Consider the following 16,547-nt stretch of genomic DNA (forward strand, 5'->3'; position numbering starts at 1 on the left):
CAAACAAAAACAATTGGATTTTTGTGAAAATACCCAATTGATTCACACGTATCTTTCTGAGAACTAAATCTGACAACATATCCTGGTCATACCATATGTGACTCCAGAACCACAACACTCCAGCAGACTTTTAGATCCTGCTGACCAGGTCTCATTTTGAGGACAGCTAAGGCTGGGCAATAAACACTTGCCTTGCCTGCAATGCCCACATTTTATTTATTCACTTTGTTTGAGAACTGAGTGAAACTGACAAGTTTCTTATTCCTAAGTGATTTATTCCTTGTTACCCTGTCAATGATGGCGACGATCTTGAACCACTGCTGTCCCCTGGGAAAAGGTACTGCGACAGTGCTGTTGGGTAGGAGGTTCCAGGATTTAGACCCAGTGATGATGAAGGACAAGTGGCATAATTCTGACTTCTGTGGGAACCCTCCAGGCAGTTGTGTTCCCATGGCCTCAAGTCCACGTGCTTCTTAGTGATAGAAGTTGTGAGTTTGGGAGGTGCTGTTGGGGTAACCTAACTGAGTAACGATGGTGCATTTCATAGATGGTATACACTGCACTCACTGTGCACTGGCGATGGAAGGAATCAATGTTTTGGAGATGGATGGGGTATCAATTAATTAGGTTGCTTTGTCTTGAATGGTGTCAAGTTTCATGAGACTATTTGGACCTGCACTCATTCAGGCAAGTGAAAGGAAATCCAACAAACTCCTGGTTAATATTTTGCAGATGTTGAAAAGGTTTTGGGGTGTCAGGAGGTGAATCACTTGCTGCAAGAAACCCAGCTTCTGACCTGCTTTTGTAGCCATTTATGTGATTGGTTCCAATTTCTGACACCTCCCAAACCCAGATTGACTTTTCTTATGGTAGGAACCACATGTTACCACACTCTTCCTGTGAGATTTGAGAGTTCAGAGAGGTCAAGTGTCCCTCATGGCTATGTTTGCTGGAAGTGTGTCCAGCTGCAGCTCTTTTCATTCTGCATAGATCGGTTTGAGCTGTAATTGGACTCACTGAGGAGCAGACAGGAGGCAGAAAGTGTCAAAGATAGGAGTCTCAGTTTGGTGGTCAGACTGCACGTTCATCTGGATGGTAGATTGATGACTAAAAGGAAGGCCAGGCAGGCAGTGCAGGAGTCCCCTGTGGCTATTCCCCTCTCTAGCAGGTATACTGCTTTGGATACTGTTGGCAGCAGCAGCTAAATCAGTGGCACTGCGACTGGTTCTGTTGTACAGCAGGGAAGGACAAAGACTACAAGAGTAGTAGTGAAAGGGGACTCGATAGATAGGGGAACAGACAGGTCTTTCATGACTTGGTGTGTTTCTTTTGTTGCTGGTTCGTAACACACACCCAGGTGTCTTTGCTCCTGAATTCTTGGTATTGATATTGGATTGGTTTATTATTGTCACTTGTACTAAGGTACAGTGAAAAACTTGTCTTGCATACCGTTCATACAGATCAATTCATTACACAGTGCATTGAGGTAGTACAGGGTAAAAACAATAACAGAATACAGAGTAAAGTGTCACAGTTATAGAGAAAGTGTAGTGCAGGTAGACAATAAGGTGCAAGGTCATAACAAGGTAGATTGTGAGGTCAAGAGTTCATCTCATCGTATAAGGGAACCATTCAATAGTCTTATAACAGCAGGATAGAAGCAACACAGACTCCAGGATGGTGTGTTGCTTCTCTGGTGCCAGGATCAATGATGTCTCGGAGCGGGTACAGAACATTTTGAATGGGGAGGGTGAGCGGCCAGAGGTTGTGGTCGATATTGGTCCTAACAACATGGGTAGGTATGACAGATGAATAAGTAGCTAAAGAGCTGATGCAGAAGGGTGGGCTTTAGGCTTTTAGATTATTGGGTTCTATGGGGTGGGGTGACTCTGTGCAAGAAGGATGAGTTACTTCTGAACTGGAGGGGGAACCAATACCTTTAGAGGGAGGTTTGCTAGTGCTACTCGGTGGGGGGGGGGGGGGGGGAGGGTTCAGTTATTGAGGCAGGGGGTGTGGGACCCAGAATGACAGTACAGCAGGTGGGGAGGCTGACTCATATGTAGAAAGTAGAACAGGCAAGTCCAGTGAGAAGAACAGACAGAGATCGGAAGGAAGCATGAGAGGGTCGGTAGGCTTAACTGCATTTGCTTCACTGCAAGGAGCCTCGCAGGTAAATCCGTGCATGGGATTATGATATCGTTGCCATCACAGAAATGTGGTTTGGATAAGGGCAGGGCTGGCAGCTCAATGTTCTGGGTATTGGTGTTTGAGGTATGACAGAGAGAAGTGCAAAAGGGAGGAGTTGTTGCGCTGATTAGGGAGAGCATTACATCATTACAGGAGGATATCCCAGAGGACTCAGTCAATGAAGCTATATGGGTAGAACTAGGGAATAAGAAAGCGGCGATCACTTTGAGGGGATTATACTATTGACATCCCAATAACCAGCGGGAATTGGAAGAATAGATATGTAGGCAGATTGCAGAAGGGTGTAAAAGCAATAGGATTGCAGAAGTGGGATATTATAACTTTCCCTGTATTGATTGGGATAGCCTTAGTGCAAGGAGCTTAGATGGGGTGGAATTCATAAAATGTATCCGAGTATAGTATGTACAAAGTCTTAGTAGGGAGGGAGCTCTACTAGACCTTAACTTATGGAATGAGGATGGGTAAGTGATAGAAACGTCTGTGCAGGAACTCTTACAGAACAGTAACCATAGTTCAACAAGCTTAAAGGTAGTCATGAAGAAAATAAGGTTGTTTCTCAGGATAGGGCATAAATTAGTGGAAGGTGGATTTCCATAGTGTAACACAGGACTTGATGGAAGTAGATTGGGAACAGTTGCTAGAGCTGCAAGATCTGTTAAGTGGGAGACATTTAAAAGCATGATAGTTAGAGTTCAAAATCAGCATGTCCCTAGAAGAAGAAGCAAAGCTGGTAAGATGGTGGGGATACTTGCAGACATTTTTAACCTCTCCATGCTTCAGTCTGAGGTTCCCACCTGCTTTGAGAAGACCACTATCATCCTGGTACATAAGAAGAACAAGGTAATGTGCCTTAATGACTACCACCTGGTGGCTCTGACATCCACCATCATAAAGTGCTTCGAGAGGCTGGTCATGGCTCGCATTAACTCCAACCTCCCAGACGACTTCAAACCACTGTAATTCACCTACCGCCGAAACAGGTCTATGGCGGATGCCATCTCCCTGGCCCTACACTCATCTATAGAGCATCTGAACAGTAAAGACACCTACTTTAGACCATTGTTTATTGACTACAGCTCCGCCTTCAGTACTATAATTCCAAGCAAGCTCACCTCCAAACTCCTAGACCTGGGACCCAACACCTCTCTTTGCAGCTGGATCCTTGACTTCCTGACCAACAGACGGCAATCAGTAAGGATAGGCAGCAACACCTCCGCCACAATTATTCCCAACACTGGTGCCCCACAAGGCTGCATCTTCAGCCCCCTACTCTACTCCCCATACATTCATGACTGCATGGCCAGATTCTGCTCTAACTCCATCTACAAGTTTGCAGATGATACCACCGTAGTGGGCCGTATCTCAAATAACAATGAGTTGGAGTACTGGAATGAGATAAAGAACCTAGTGACATGGTGTCATGACAACAACCAATCTCTCAATGTCAACAAAACAAAAGAGCTTGGTCATTGACTTTGGGAAGGGGGTGGTGCGCAATCTCCTGTTTACATCAACAGTGCTGAGGTTGAGAGGGTTGAGAGCTCCATGTTCACAAGGAGTGAACATCACCAATAGCCTGTCCTGGTCCAGCCATGTAGATGCCACGGCCAAGAAAGCTCACCAGTGCCTCTATTTCCTCAGGAGGCTGAAGAAATTTGACTTGTCCCCTTTGACCTTTACCAATTTTTATTGACACACCATAGAAAGCATCCTATGCAGATGCATCACGGCTTGGTATGGCAACTGCTTTGCCCGTGACTGAAGGAAACTGCAGAGAGTTGTGGACACAGCTCAGCACATCACGGAAACCAGCCTCCCATCCATGGACCCTGTCTACACTTATCGTTGCCTCAGTAAAGCAGCCAACACAGTCAAAGGCGCCACCCACGCTGGATATTCTCTCTTCTTCCCCTTCCATCAGGCAGAAGATGCAAAAGCCTGAAAGCACATACCAACAAGTTCAAGGACAGCTTCTATTCCACTGTTACAAGACTATTGAACGGTCCCCTAGGACAATATGATGGACTCTTGGCCTCACAATCTACTTTGTTATGACCTTGCACCTTATTGTCTACCTGCACTGTATTTTCTGTGTAACTGTAACACTTTATTCTGCACTCTATTATTGTTTTACCTTGTACTACCTCAATGCACTGTTGCAATGAATTGATCTGTATAAACGGTATGCAAGACAGGTTTTTCACTGTACCTCGATTTTTGATTTTTGCATCTTTGTTAGCCGCAGGCGAGGTACCAGAAGACTGGAGGATCGCTAATGGTATCCCTTTATTCAAAAAAAATAGGAATAAGCATGGAAACTTGTGTTCCTGTCTTCATAGGTTGGGCATTGAGTATAAGAGTTGGGACATCATATTACAGCTATACAAAACAGCTCCATATTGTTAGAATGCATTTGGAGTATTAGGTACAGTTCTTGTCACCACACTACAGGAAAGATGTGGTCACAATAGAGAGAGTGCAGAAGAGATTAACCAGGATGTTGACTGCAATGGAGGGGTGTAGTTATAAGGAGAGATTGGATCGTCTGGTTTTTCTGGATAGAATGAAGGAGGCTAAAGGGTGACCTTATCGAGATTTATGAAATTATGAGGGGCACAGATGGGATAGATAGTCATTGTCTTTTTCCAGGGTAGGGGAGTCAAAAACTACAAGGCTTAGGTTTAAAGTGAGAGGGGAGAAATTTAAAGGAGATCTGAGGGTAAGTTTTTCATATAGAGGGCGGTGGTTATCTGGAATGAGCTGCCAGAGAAAGTGGTAGAGGCAGATACAATTATAACATTTATAAAGCATTTGGACAGATACTCAGATAGGAATGGGATTAGCTTAGATAGGGATCACAATTGGCATGGACCATGTGGGGCAAAAGGGCCCATTTCTGTATTACAATTCTGTGATTCTAAGACATGGTTATAACTTGTATTTATAAGGAGAGAATGATCAGACAAAACTAGAGGGCATAGATGTAGGGTAAGGGGGAAGAGATTACGAGGGGATCTGAGGGGGACATTTTTCACTTCAAGAGTGGTGAGTAACTGCCTGAGGGAGTGATGGAAGCAGAGTTGCTGACAACATTTAAGAAGTGTTTAGATTAGCACTTGAATCACCTAGGCATAGAAGGCTATGGACTAAGTGCTGGAAGATCGGATTAATAACTGGTTGGATCCCTTTGGTCAGTGTGAAAGTGGTGGGCCAAATGGCCTGTTTCCATACTGTATGACTCTATGACTATGAATTGTTATGTGTTGGATTACTGTATAGTTGCACCATTTTATTGCTGTAGTAAAATATAATCCACCTTTTTGCTGGTGGAAGATCAATAAACACAAAGTGTTGTACTTGTGAAGGTGGTTCCCAGGCTAGCCAGTGCAACTAATCCCATTCTTGTCCTTTCTTTAAGTGTCCTGGTGGTTCTAACTCCATTCGTCTGACAGAAATTTTCCAAAGAGGGCTCGGTAAAGGAAGATTTGGAAATATGTGACTTTCCAATTATTGGGCACTTTGTCAATGTTCTACTTACTTTTGGTACGTTTATCATCTTGTCTTAATTTGCATTTTACAAGGTTCCATTTGTGAGTCATAGACTCATGGAGTCATGCATCATGGTTCAGGCTCTTCAGCCTACCAAGTACATGCTGACTATCATGCACACATTCACACTAATCCTACTCTAATCCCATTTTATTCTCCCCAGGTTCTACCACTCATGTACACACAATTTACAGTGACTAATTATCCTACCAACTCTCCTGTCTCTGTGAAGTGGGAAGAAATTAGACTGCCTGGAGGAAACCCAAGAGGTCACAGGAAACATGTGCAAACTCCTCACAGACACCATTGGAGGTCAAGATTGAATCTTGTTTACTGGAGCTGTGAGGCAGCAGCTCTACCCAGCTGTGCCACTGTGTTGCCCTTGTGATTTTCAGATAAATCACAGATTAATGTGCTGAGGTCTCTCCACAGCAGATAAATGTTGGGAATGAAGGGACTGCAATGCAATATTGATGCTCATCAGATGTCTGCACCTTGAATTTCAGACTTCCAATCCAGTAGTGCCTGTCCTGCTGATATTGTAGAATAGTTGCTTGAAATGAATCATAAACTGTTTTATTCTGGGGTGATGTACTACCATAACCTTATTGTAGACATTTCTCCTCCTCTTCACTTTCAGTGTAATCAGCAGAACTCCTGAGCTTTTGGCCTCAGGTAATCTGCCCTTTCATTACCAGGTCAGACATGTTGCAATTTCATGTCAAACAACAAACTGAAATTGTCTCTGCACTGCAAGCACATATATTGGTACAAAGATTGCATTATTGACTTTGAGAGGTATGGGTAGCAGGAATGATACAGATTACAAACTCATTTGAAAAATACGAAGTATATTTCTCTTAATTATGTATCTATGATAAAATAGATTACATGTTTGAAAATAATATCTGACCCTAACTAAAATTCTGAGAAATAAAATGATTGTTGAAATATTTAACATTATTTTACATGTTCTACAACATCCAGAGAAGTTCATTTTTTGTATTTATTACTTTCATTAGTTGGATGTTCTTCTTCTTTGTTTTCCCCTGATTATATCATTGCATACAATGTGTTACATTCCCAAATGTATGTTTGAAAGGCAGAGGAGAGAAGGGTAAGGATGAGAATTATGCGGGTAGGGAATTCAATCAGGATGATTTTGTAGCTATTAGAAATATGATCAGCTTACCTTAGACACTACAATTGCAAATGCAGTGACTTTTATTAAAAAAACTGCAGCTGAAGCAATGTAATAATTTCATTCCTATCAACCAAAGTCCCAACAAGAACTTACTAATAGCATCAAAATCCCAACAGCTTAAGCACAGCTTGGAAATGAAAGCAATTGATTCCACAGAAATATTTATACAAGTGGTAGGTTTATACAACAGTCATGCTTTAGCATTTTTGACCAATTGTATTTCTTCAGGATGGAAACCAGACTCCTGGAGCTGGGAGCTGTTGTTGCCACTCTGCCATCCCATTCATACCAGTTTTAGGCTAATGGCCCAACTTTGCTCAGAATTGGATGAAGACAGCCTATGCATTTTCATGTAGGACCCATTACAGTTGATAAACAGCTAATGTTTATCCTGCATGTTTGGGCTAGATTTGACTCAAGGTGCCAGAGATTTAAAAATTGCACCAGCCAATTCCTCGATCTTTAATCTTCTGATTATAACGGCAATAAAATGAAGGCCTTGTGTGATATCATTGCATACAAATGGATTACAACCTCTGATTTTTTTTTCCCCCTCAAAGAAGACATTTCACAATAGCAAATGCATCAATAATTCTCTGGTTGTGTCATCTGTCTGAAGGTTGGACTAATGCCAATGCACTTACGGCTTTACTCTTTGCTTACTGTATCCCCGATGTATATTAGTTCAACCACAAATAATATGGCTACTTCAGGCAGAATTGTTTTGAAATTGGAATTTAGAGTGATTCAATGGCATTTAAATTATTACAACCTATTGTTGTGTTCCCCCATCATAACTGATGCATGACTATGTCAGCCACAAAGAATGTTATGCATTGGTGCACAATTTTAATCAGGCATTTTAAGACTAGCTGACCACCATGAAAATATGAACAAATGAGGGAAATGGCAGTCTTGTTTGTGATTAATCAAAATTTAACTTCACTTTTCTCTGTACAGAATATCAAGATGTGGCAAAATAAACATTCGACTCTAAGCTAGTTCAAGTTTGGCGTACGTTTCAGAATTACTTCTAGTTACAGTAAATGTGATTGTTGGGGTGTGGGAAGGAAACAATGTGGCAATTGTCCAATTGGTCATATCCAATGGTTCAAACATTCTTACTACAATTTGCTGACACCATTCCCATAGTTATAAAAAAAGATTGGGGTTCCCATCAAAACTCAACTAATCAGCTGACTTCTCAGCAGTACATCCTGTAAAATGTTCCTTGGTCTGGAATTTGCATAATGAATTTGCTGGGGTCATAATGTCACTTGCTCCCATCCCCCCCTCAAGGTTCAAGTAAAAACACATTAGGCCACAAAGTTGGGACGGAAATGATTGGCATTTTCTTTGTTCCTTTTATTTAAGCAACGGTTTGTGTTCGGTTAGGCAAGATTAACAGTAACTGCTCTTCGAACTTGAGAGGAAAAGCAATTTAACTGAGTCTGCCAATTTAGGGTCAACACAGTGCTATACTTCCCTATTTCAGATTTAGATATTTTAAAGTTGATTTTAACAAAGAATTAGACTATCATATATTTTGTAATGGTTTAAGATGAGACTAAGTGACTGCATTAGTATCTGATGTCAGGTGGCACTCAATTGTTTATCAGTTTAGAATGTTGGTCTTTGCTAATCTCAGCTGAGGCAGCAGTGAAGCTGATATTGAACTGAGGGCCATGGACTCTAAGAAAGGAAAACCAGACAGGGCTACAGCAAAAATTGAATAGTTCTTTACAAGAATCAGCATGGGCATTTTGAGCTGAATGGCCTCTGCCATATGATTCAATGATTCTTGCTTATAATTGAATTCTGGCTCCATCTCCTAAGATGTCTGTAAACTGAAGTCCTGTTTTACTTGTGTGATTCAGTGTCACCTGAAGAGTGGAGAGTAAACTGGGAGGTGGGGGGTGGGGGGGCAGTAAACATTATTGAGCCAGACATTCATCTCTCCAGCTTAGAAATTAGATCAACTGTGACTGCCATAGCTCTGAGGGGACTTGGAGCAATAAAGAACGGGTGACAATGGGAGGTTTGGTTTGGAGATTATGGAATCCCTGTGGGTGTTAATGTGGAAGGTAATAGAAACAATCAGCGAAGGAATAGAAATATTTTTAGGAATCCCTTGCCTGACTCTTCAGTCTGAATGATAACCATTCTTATTCTCATATGCAGGATGCTGCTAATTCAACCATCTGAGAAGTACTTTGTTCCTCCAAACTCAGGCATATTGCATCCTATCTTAGCCACTTTATAAAAGATCTGTGATATCTATTCATCTGTGGACTTATTACAACCACACAAGATACTGGGCAAAATCCGGTGGTTAAAATAAGCAAGGAAGGAAAAAGGGAGAAATAATCATTACTGATTTGAATTAGGAAATAAAAAAAAATGTAGGCCTTTCCTTCAAAATGTTAATTATACTTATAGATAATAATTTGGTATATAATAAGAAATTATATTGTCGTGATCTATCTTTTATGAACAAATGTGTATACCATGACATTTTAGAACTGTTGATCTTGTGAAAGCATAATTTCCCTTTGCACAATTTAGAACTAAAACTGGCTTAAATCATTCTCATGAATTTTGAGTTATGCAAGTCTCATATTTTCACTTTTCACAAACAGTGTAAAATGAGCTCATCTGTAATTCCTAAAACCGTGTGTGCTTTTCACAACCTTTCCCAACACATCCCATTCAATAAACACATAGGTGAGCAACATAGATTTCTTTTTCCTTAGTGTAACAGAAATTGCAATTCAAACAGAGCAGAAACATATAGTCAAGGACATTTTTGTGAAATAGACAGCTATTGATTGGTGACAACCAATGTAAATTATGCTGATTGCTAATAATAAAACCTTGCTGCTGCTGAATACCATTATATTTCAAAGCCGTGTGTTTTTTCATATCTTGCCATTCTTCACCTTCCTTTTATAATTAGAATAAAGAATAAAATTTAAAATAGTTTTTCATCTTTTGTGTAAACTTCCTGGAATGGCAGTGTCTTTCCAGATTATGCATATTTTCATGCCTTTTATTATCAATTCTCTGCATAATTCAAGCTACATCTCACGTTGTCTTACATCACAACGCTACTGTTCTCTGCTCTGCTTATTGGTTGGTCTGGAATAAAGATTTCTTCACACCCATTGTCATCAACATTCTGGCAGAATCTAGGTTTCAACATATCAAGTTACAATCCCATAATATACAATTGGAAAAAAACCTTTGTGACTTCTGAATCCTTCCTTTTGGAGAATAAATATCAACACAGGTGACTTCAATGCTGCGTGCTTAGCCCCCTGCTCTATCCCGAGACACACATGACTGTGTGGCTAAGCACAGCTCCAATGCCATGTACATATTTGCTGATGACATCACTGTTGTTGGACAAATCACAGGTGGTGATGAGTCAGCTTACCGGAGAGAGATAGGACACCTGCTTGAGTGGTGCTGCAACAACAACCTCTCGCTCAACATCAGTAAAATTAAAGAGCTGATTGTCGACTTCAGGAAGGGGAAGGTGGGCAAACATATGTCAGTCTACACTGGGGGATCAGTGGTGGAGAGAATCAGCAGCTCTAACTTCCTGGACGTTAACGTATCGGATGATCTGCCCTGAGCCCAGCACATAGATGCAATCACAAGGAAGGCGCGCCAATGTCTTTACATTCTTAGGAGGTGTAGGAGGTTTGGCTTGTCACTGAACACTCTAACCAACTTCTACATTTCTACTGTTGAAAGTGTCCTGACTGGTTCCATCATGGTCTGGTATGGTAATTTGAATGTACAGGAACATAAGAAGCTGCAGAGAATAGTGGACTCAGCCCAATACATCACAGGCACATCCCTCCCCACCATTGGTAGTATCTACAGGAGGCACTTTCTCAAGAAGACAACATCTATCATCAAAGATCCCCACCAGGCCATGCCATCTTCTCATAGCCACCATCAGGCAAGAGTTACAGAAGCCTGAAGTCCCACATCACCAGGTTCAAGAATGGCTATTTTCCTTCAACTATTTGGTTCTTGAGCCAACCAATACAACCCTAATCACTACAGTTTAGCAACACCATGACTACTTTGGTCATTTTGCACTAAAATGGATGTTAATTTTTTTATTCTAATTGTGTTCTTTCTGATAAAACGTGTGCATAATTTATGTTTAATTTATGTTTTTCTAGTGAGTGTTGCTTATCTGATGCTATGTGCCTGTGATGCTGCTGCAAGTTTTTCATTGCACCTGTGCATACTTGTACTTGTGCACTTGACAATAAACTCAACTCTGATTTTGATTTTGATTTTGACTTTGACTTTGAATACAGGAGACAGAAGCACAATTGAAAAAATGATTTAATTATGTCACTGAAAATAAAAAAAAAACTGCAGGTGGTTCTCAGTGAAGGATCTTTGACCTGAAATGTTAACTCTGTTTCTCTTTCCACAGAGATACTAAATGGGTAAGATACTAAATGAGTACTTTGCATTGGGATTCACCAAAGAGGAGGACATGGGTGTGTGAGATCAGAGAGGGGCATGCTGATATTCTAGGACATGTTGATATCAAGAAAGAGGATGTATTGGATCTCTAGAAGAACACTAAGGAAGGTAAGTCCCCAGGGCCTGATGAGATCTTTCCCAGTTTATTGAGAGAGGTAAGAGAGGAGATTGCTGGGGTCTTGACAGAGATCTTTGTATTCTCCTTAGCCACGGGTAATGACCCAGAGCACTGGAGGATAGCTAACGCTGTTCCTTTGTTTAAGATGGAGAATAGGGACAATCCAAGAAATTATTGGCTAGTGAACCTTCATCAGTAATAGGGAAATTATTGGAGAAGATTCTTTGGGATGGAGTTTACTCACACCTGGAAAAGTATGGACTTATTAGGGATAATAGTCAGCATGGCTTTGTGTGGGGGAGATCATGTCTTACAAACTTGATTGGTTTTTTTTTAGAGGAGTTGAGGAAGATGATGGATGTGGCCGTGGATATTGTCTATGTGGACTTTAGAAAAGCATCCAACAAAATCCCTCATGGTAGACTGATCCAGAAGATTAAGGCACATGGATCTACAGAGACTTGGTAGATTGAATTCAAAATTGGCTTGGCCATAGAAGACACAGGGCAGTGTGTGGAGAGGTGTTATTCTGACTGGTTGTCCGTGACCAGTGGTGTTCCACAGGGATCTGTGCCTGGACCTCTGTTGTTTGTGATGTATATAAAGCTGTGGACAAAAATGAGCTGGGCTGCTTGATAAGTTTGCAGATGACACGAAGTTGGTGGAGTTGTGGATGGTGAAGAAGGTTATCAAAGTATACAGTAAGACATAGATCAGTCGGAAATATGGGTGGAGGAATGGCAAATGGAGTTTAATCCAGACAAGTGTGAGGTGTTGCACTTTGTGGAGGTCAAATGTGAGAGGAAACTATACAGCAAATGGCAGGACCCTTAGGAGCAATGATGTATGGAGAGATCTTGGGGTGCAAGTCCATAGCTCCCTGAAAGTGGCAACATAAGTAGAAAGAATAGTAAATAAAGCGTACAGCATACTCGCCTTTATCAGTTGGGGTGTTGAGTATAGAAGTTGAGAGGTCATGTTGCAGCTGTATAAAACTTTATTCAGGTCACATTTGGAGTATCGTGTGCATTCCTGGTCACCGCATCACAGGAAGGATGTGGAAGCTTTGGAGAGGTTGCAGAAGAGGTTCACAAGGATGTTGACTGGATCAGAGAGTATCAGCTATAAAGAAAGTTTGAACAAACAGATTGTTTTCTCCGAAGCGTCAGAGCCTGAGGGGTGATCTGATAGAAATAGATAAAATTATGACGGTCGTACATAGGGTAGGTAGTCAGAATCTTTTTTCCTAGGGTGGAAATGTAAAATACTAGAGAGCACAGATTTAAGGTGAGGGGGGGGGGGACATTTAAAGGAGATTTGTGAGACAAGATTTGTGATGGTAGGTGCCAGGAATGCGCTGCCAGGGGTGGTGGTGGAAGCAGATACCATTCAACATTTAAGAGGCATTTAGACAGGCACATGAACAGGCAGGGAATTGAGAGATATAGACCATGTGCATTGGCATCATGGTCAGCACACACATCGTGGGCTGAAGGGCCTGTTCCTGTTCTATATTCTAGATGCTGTCTGGCCTGCTGAGTGTTTCCATCATATTCTGTTATTAGGACACTGTTATGTGTTTGTAAATTTTCCCCCTCAGCCCAACTCATTGAGATGCACTCTCTTGGTAAAGGTTACAATCCAAAGATTTCAATACCACTCTTTTCCTTTTGGGTGCAATCAACTAGTTCATAACAGAGTGAGGACATTTAGGATACAATTGTTCACGAGTACAGTAAGTCTGTAGAGATAAATGTTAGAATAACTGGGACCAGTTTTTATTGAATTTAGGAGTAATTTTCAGTTTTTGTACTGGAATTGGATTGTCTCCTTGTTAAATAATCTCCCTGATTTTCACTTCCATTGAAGCCATTTAGGAGGTAAACAGGATGAGTTAAATAATGGGAAGCTTCGTTACATTTCCACCCTTTCACCTGCATCACAAATTAAAGTTATCATCTCTGTGTTAATGGATTTCTCCATTGAAAAGGATCCTGCCCAAATTCCCATATCGTTGCTGAGAGTGTATCAAAGGACCATCCATTGGTTCCAGACTCTCAGACATTCTTTTCTCTGCGATGCCAGATTCTAAGAATTGCATTTGTTTTACCAAATTCTACATGCTTAGTTTTCCAAGAATCTTCAGACCAATCTTTTATGTGCTCCTTAACATTGGGACCTCCCTCAGAATGCTGTCGACACAAATCTTTTCTAAATGCTGCACTTTCTCAGCGATTCTAGAGTTCTGTGATGACACCAGTATTCAGTCTTCTATTTGATACAAATTCCTGTACTGATCTATTGAGTGTAGTACTATTTGATATGAAAACAGAAAATACTGGAAACACTCAGCACGTCAAGCAGCATATGCGGAAAGGGAAACAGAATTAATGTTTTAGTCTTGTAAGTGATATTTGATATTTGCAATTAACTTCCAAAAACAGAACATAGCATCCAATGCTTTTGTATCATTTTTTTATTTAACTAAATTGTAAATGTTACAGTTTATTTTGAAAAGTAGTGATTTTTATTACTTTATTTAGCCTAAAAAATAAAGGCATAGAATTTTACTGTGCACATTGGCACTTTACACGGTGCACTCAGAAAGGCTGAAGAATGTTTGCGCTATTTAAATCATTTGAAACCAAAGTGTACAACATGGAAAGAAAAAGAACAAATGAACGTAGGATATGAAACTTCGAATTATTTGTTAAGTGTAAGAATTGAGATGAAAAACCAGAAGGTTTTGGGAGGGGAGGGAAAAGCAGATGACTATCATGGTATACATGACAGTTATGCTGTGATGAACTAAATGCGTCTGTGGAAGCCACACTTTCATAATTTGGGAAGTAAGATGAAACATTTGTGAGTAGTTCAGAGCTGACATAAACAATTCTTTATTTAGAATCAATGTCCAAAGTTTGCATGACTCAAGTGCTATTGCACAAAACCTAAATTGGGACTAGATAAGACTAGAAGGATACCAGGGGGTACACTGCAATAAATAATAGAGAACTTGTCAAATGCATTGTTTCACAGTGCAATCTGGAAGTATCTTTAGCTATTTAGAGCACTATCCTTCCAACATTTTTTGACAATTTTGAATAGCCAAAGGGGAATGATGACTTACTCTTGCAGCCTATGACTACCATGCACTAAAATCTAACAAAACATTGATTTGATAACCTGTGGCCAAGCACCTCATCCCACAGTTCTGTGGACTCCAGAAGGTATGAATCACAAGGGCTCCCTCTTCAAGTAGCTGGCGGTCTCTTCACATTCAATCTTTCCCCAGAATATTTGTGAGAAGAGGATGTGAGGAGAGGTTAACCTCACAACTATTGTTCTACAAAAATCCTTTTTGTAACATTTTTAAAATGATTTATTAGTGCATTGCCATTGGCTGTCAATACTTCTGACCTCTCACTTCATAACAACTAATCTTCCATGGTGAAAGAAATCAATTGTTTCTGTGGTGTAATTATTATTTAGCAAACAGCTTCTGCTATTGGTGCCAAAATGAAACAGGAGGTTAATTTTAATACATGAACTACTCGCAATACCTTCTGTAAACTATGTTATAACTTCCTACCTTGGAAATACAGCCCAGGCTGAGCAACAACCACAGGCTTCAGGTTTGTTAAACTAGTGTGGTTCATTTCTGCATCATTTCACTGTGTTCTCAAGGCAATTATTTAAGCAAAACGTATTACGTTTATGTATAACACTAAGAATTTGCATTTGGACAAATACTAAAGCATACCCATTAACTGCAGTCACTGTTCCCCTTAATCCATAAAGTTACCACAGTTATGTAGAATGTTTTGGAATCTAATGTAAGGGCTGGTGAACACTGTGCAATCTATAATGGGTAAAAATAAAAAGTGGTAACAATTCAACTGGATTGGTAAAAACATTTGCTGAGTGCCACAATAAACTGTTTGAAAAACTTCAATTCTATAACATTAAGCTTATGGTTGATTGATTGATGGTGGATACATGGAAAAATGAACTGAACTGTAAATTGTTCAAGTTCTACCACAGATAAGACAACTGCAGTGAGAGTGAGGCTATTGTTCCAGTTCCAGTTTAATGGGAAAATTGTATTTATTTTAATTGCCAATTAAGCCATTATAAACAATCAATCAGAGAAACTGTTATATATTTAACTTACTGTGATTACAATGAACTAATTATTTTCTGCCCTTCCCTTTGGCTTCCCATTCCTCTTCTATGATGCATGTCATTAGCCAGCTCTGTGGGTCTCAGGCCACCTGCTCCCACAAATGTCTGTCGAGCTGGGCTTCCTGGCTCATTCCCAAATGCTAATGTGGGTCCACATTAGCCTGAAAGCACATATGATAAAACTCAGGGACAGCTTCTATCCTGCTGTTATAAGACTATTGAACGGTTCCCTAGTACGATAAGATGGACTCTTGACCTCACAATCCACCTCGTTGTGAACTTGCATCTTATTGTCTACCTACACTGCACTTTCTCTGTAGCTGTGACATTTTACTCTGCATTCTGTATTGTTTTACCTTGTGCTACCTCAATGCACTGTGTAGTGAATTGACCTGTATGGACAGTATGCAAGACAAGATTTTCACTGTACCTTGGTACAAGTGACAATAATAAACCAATTCCAATTCCACATGTGAGGTCTTCTGGGTGCAGAGGGCACAGAAGGAAAAGTATTTTTTGTATAATTTGCTGATGTTAGTGGCATTATTTTAAGTCTTAATTGCTCAAAATGGAGGAAGTAGAGTAAAAGATTTCCAGATCATAATCATTTGCTGGATGAAATAAATTACTTATCTTTCCTTTGTAAGAAAAGGTGAGAAAATTGAAGAATCAAAATTGGAGGAGCATGGATTTTGTCAAATTTATTGGGCAGTGCACACAGAAATTACATCATGAAATTTCCACAGGGTTTTTACAGTGTGCAATTCA

General features: G+C 40.4%; 1 long non-coding RNA gene across 1 annotated transcript in view; it reads left to right on the forward strand.

Moving 5' to 3' along the window:
* LOC127578751 (uncharacterized) overlaps positions 1-9,898 on the forward strand; it is a 40,066-nt gene extending 30,168 nt beyond the window's left edge. Inside the window, exons 2-3 of the long non-coding RNA XR_007957569.1 lie at positions 5,627-5,751; positions 5,921-9,898. This is a non-coding gene — a long non-coding RNA (uncharacterized LOC127578751). The remainder of the gene's footprint in view (positions 1-5,626; positions 5,752-5,920) is intronic.
* Positions 9,899-16,547: the final 6,649 nt, after the last annotated feature.

The sequence above is a fragment of the Pristis pectinata genome, chromosome 16 (genome assembly GCF_009764475.1).
Source record: "Pristis pectinata isolate sPriPec2 chromosome 16, sPriPec2.1.pri, whole genome shotgun sequence".
NCBI classification, from domain to species: domain Eukaryota; kingdom Metazoa; phylum Chordata; class Chondrichthyes; order Rhinopristiformes; family Pristidae; genus Pristis; species Pristis pectinata.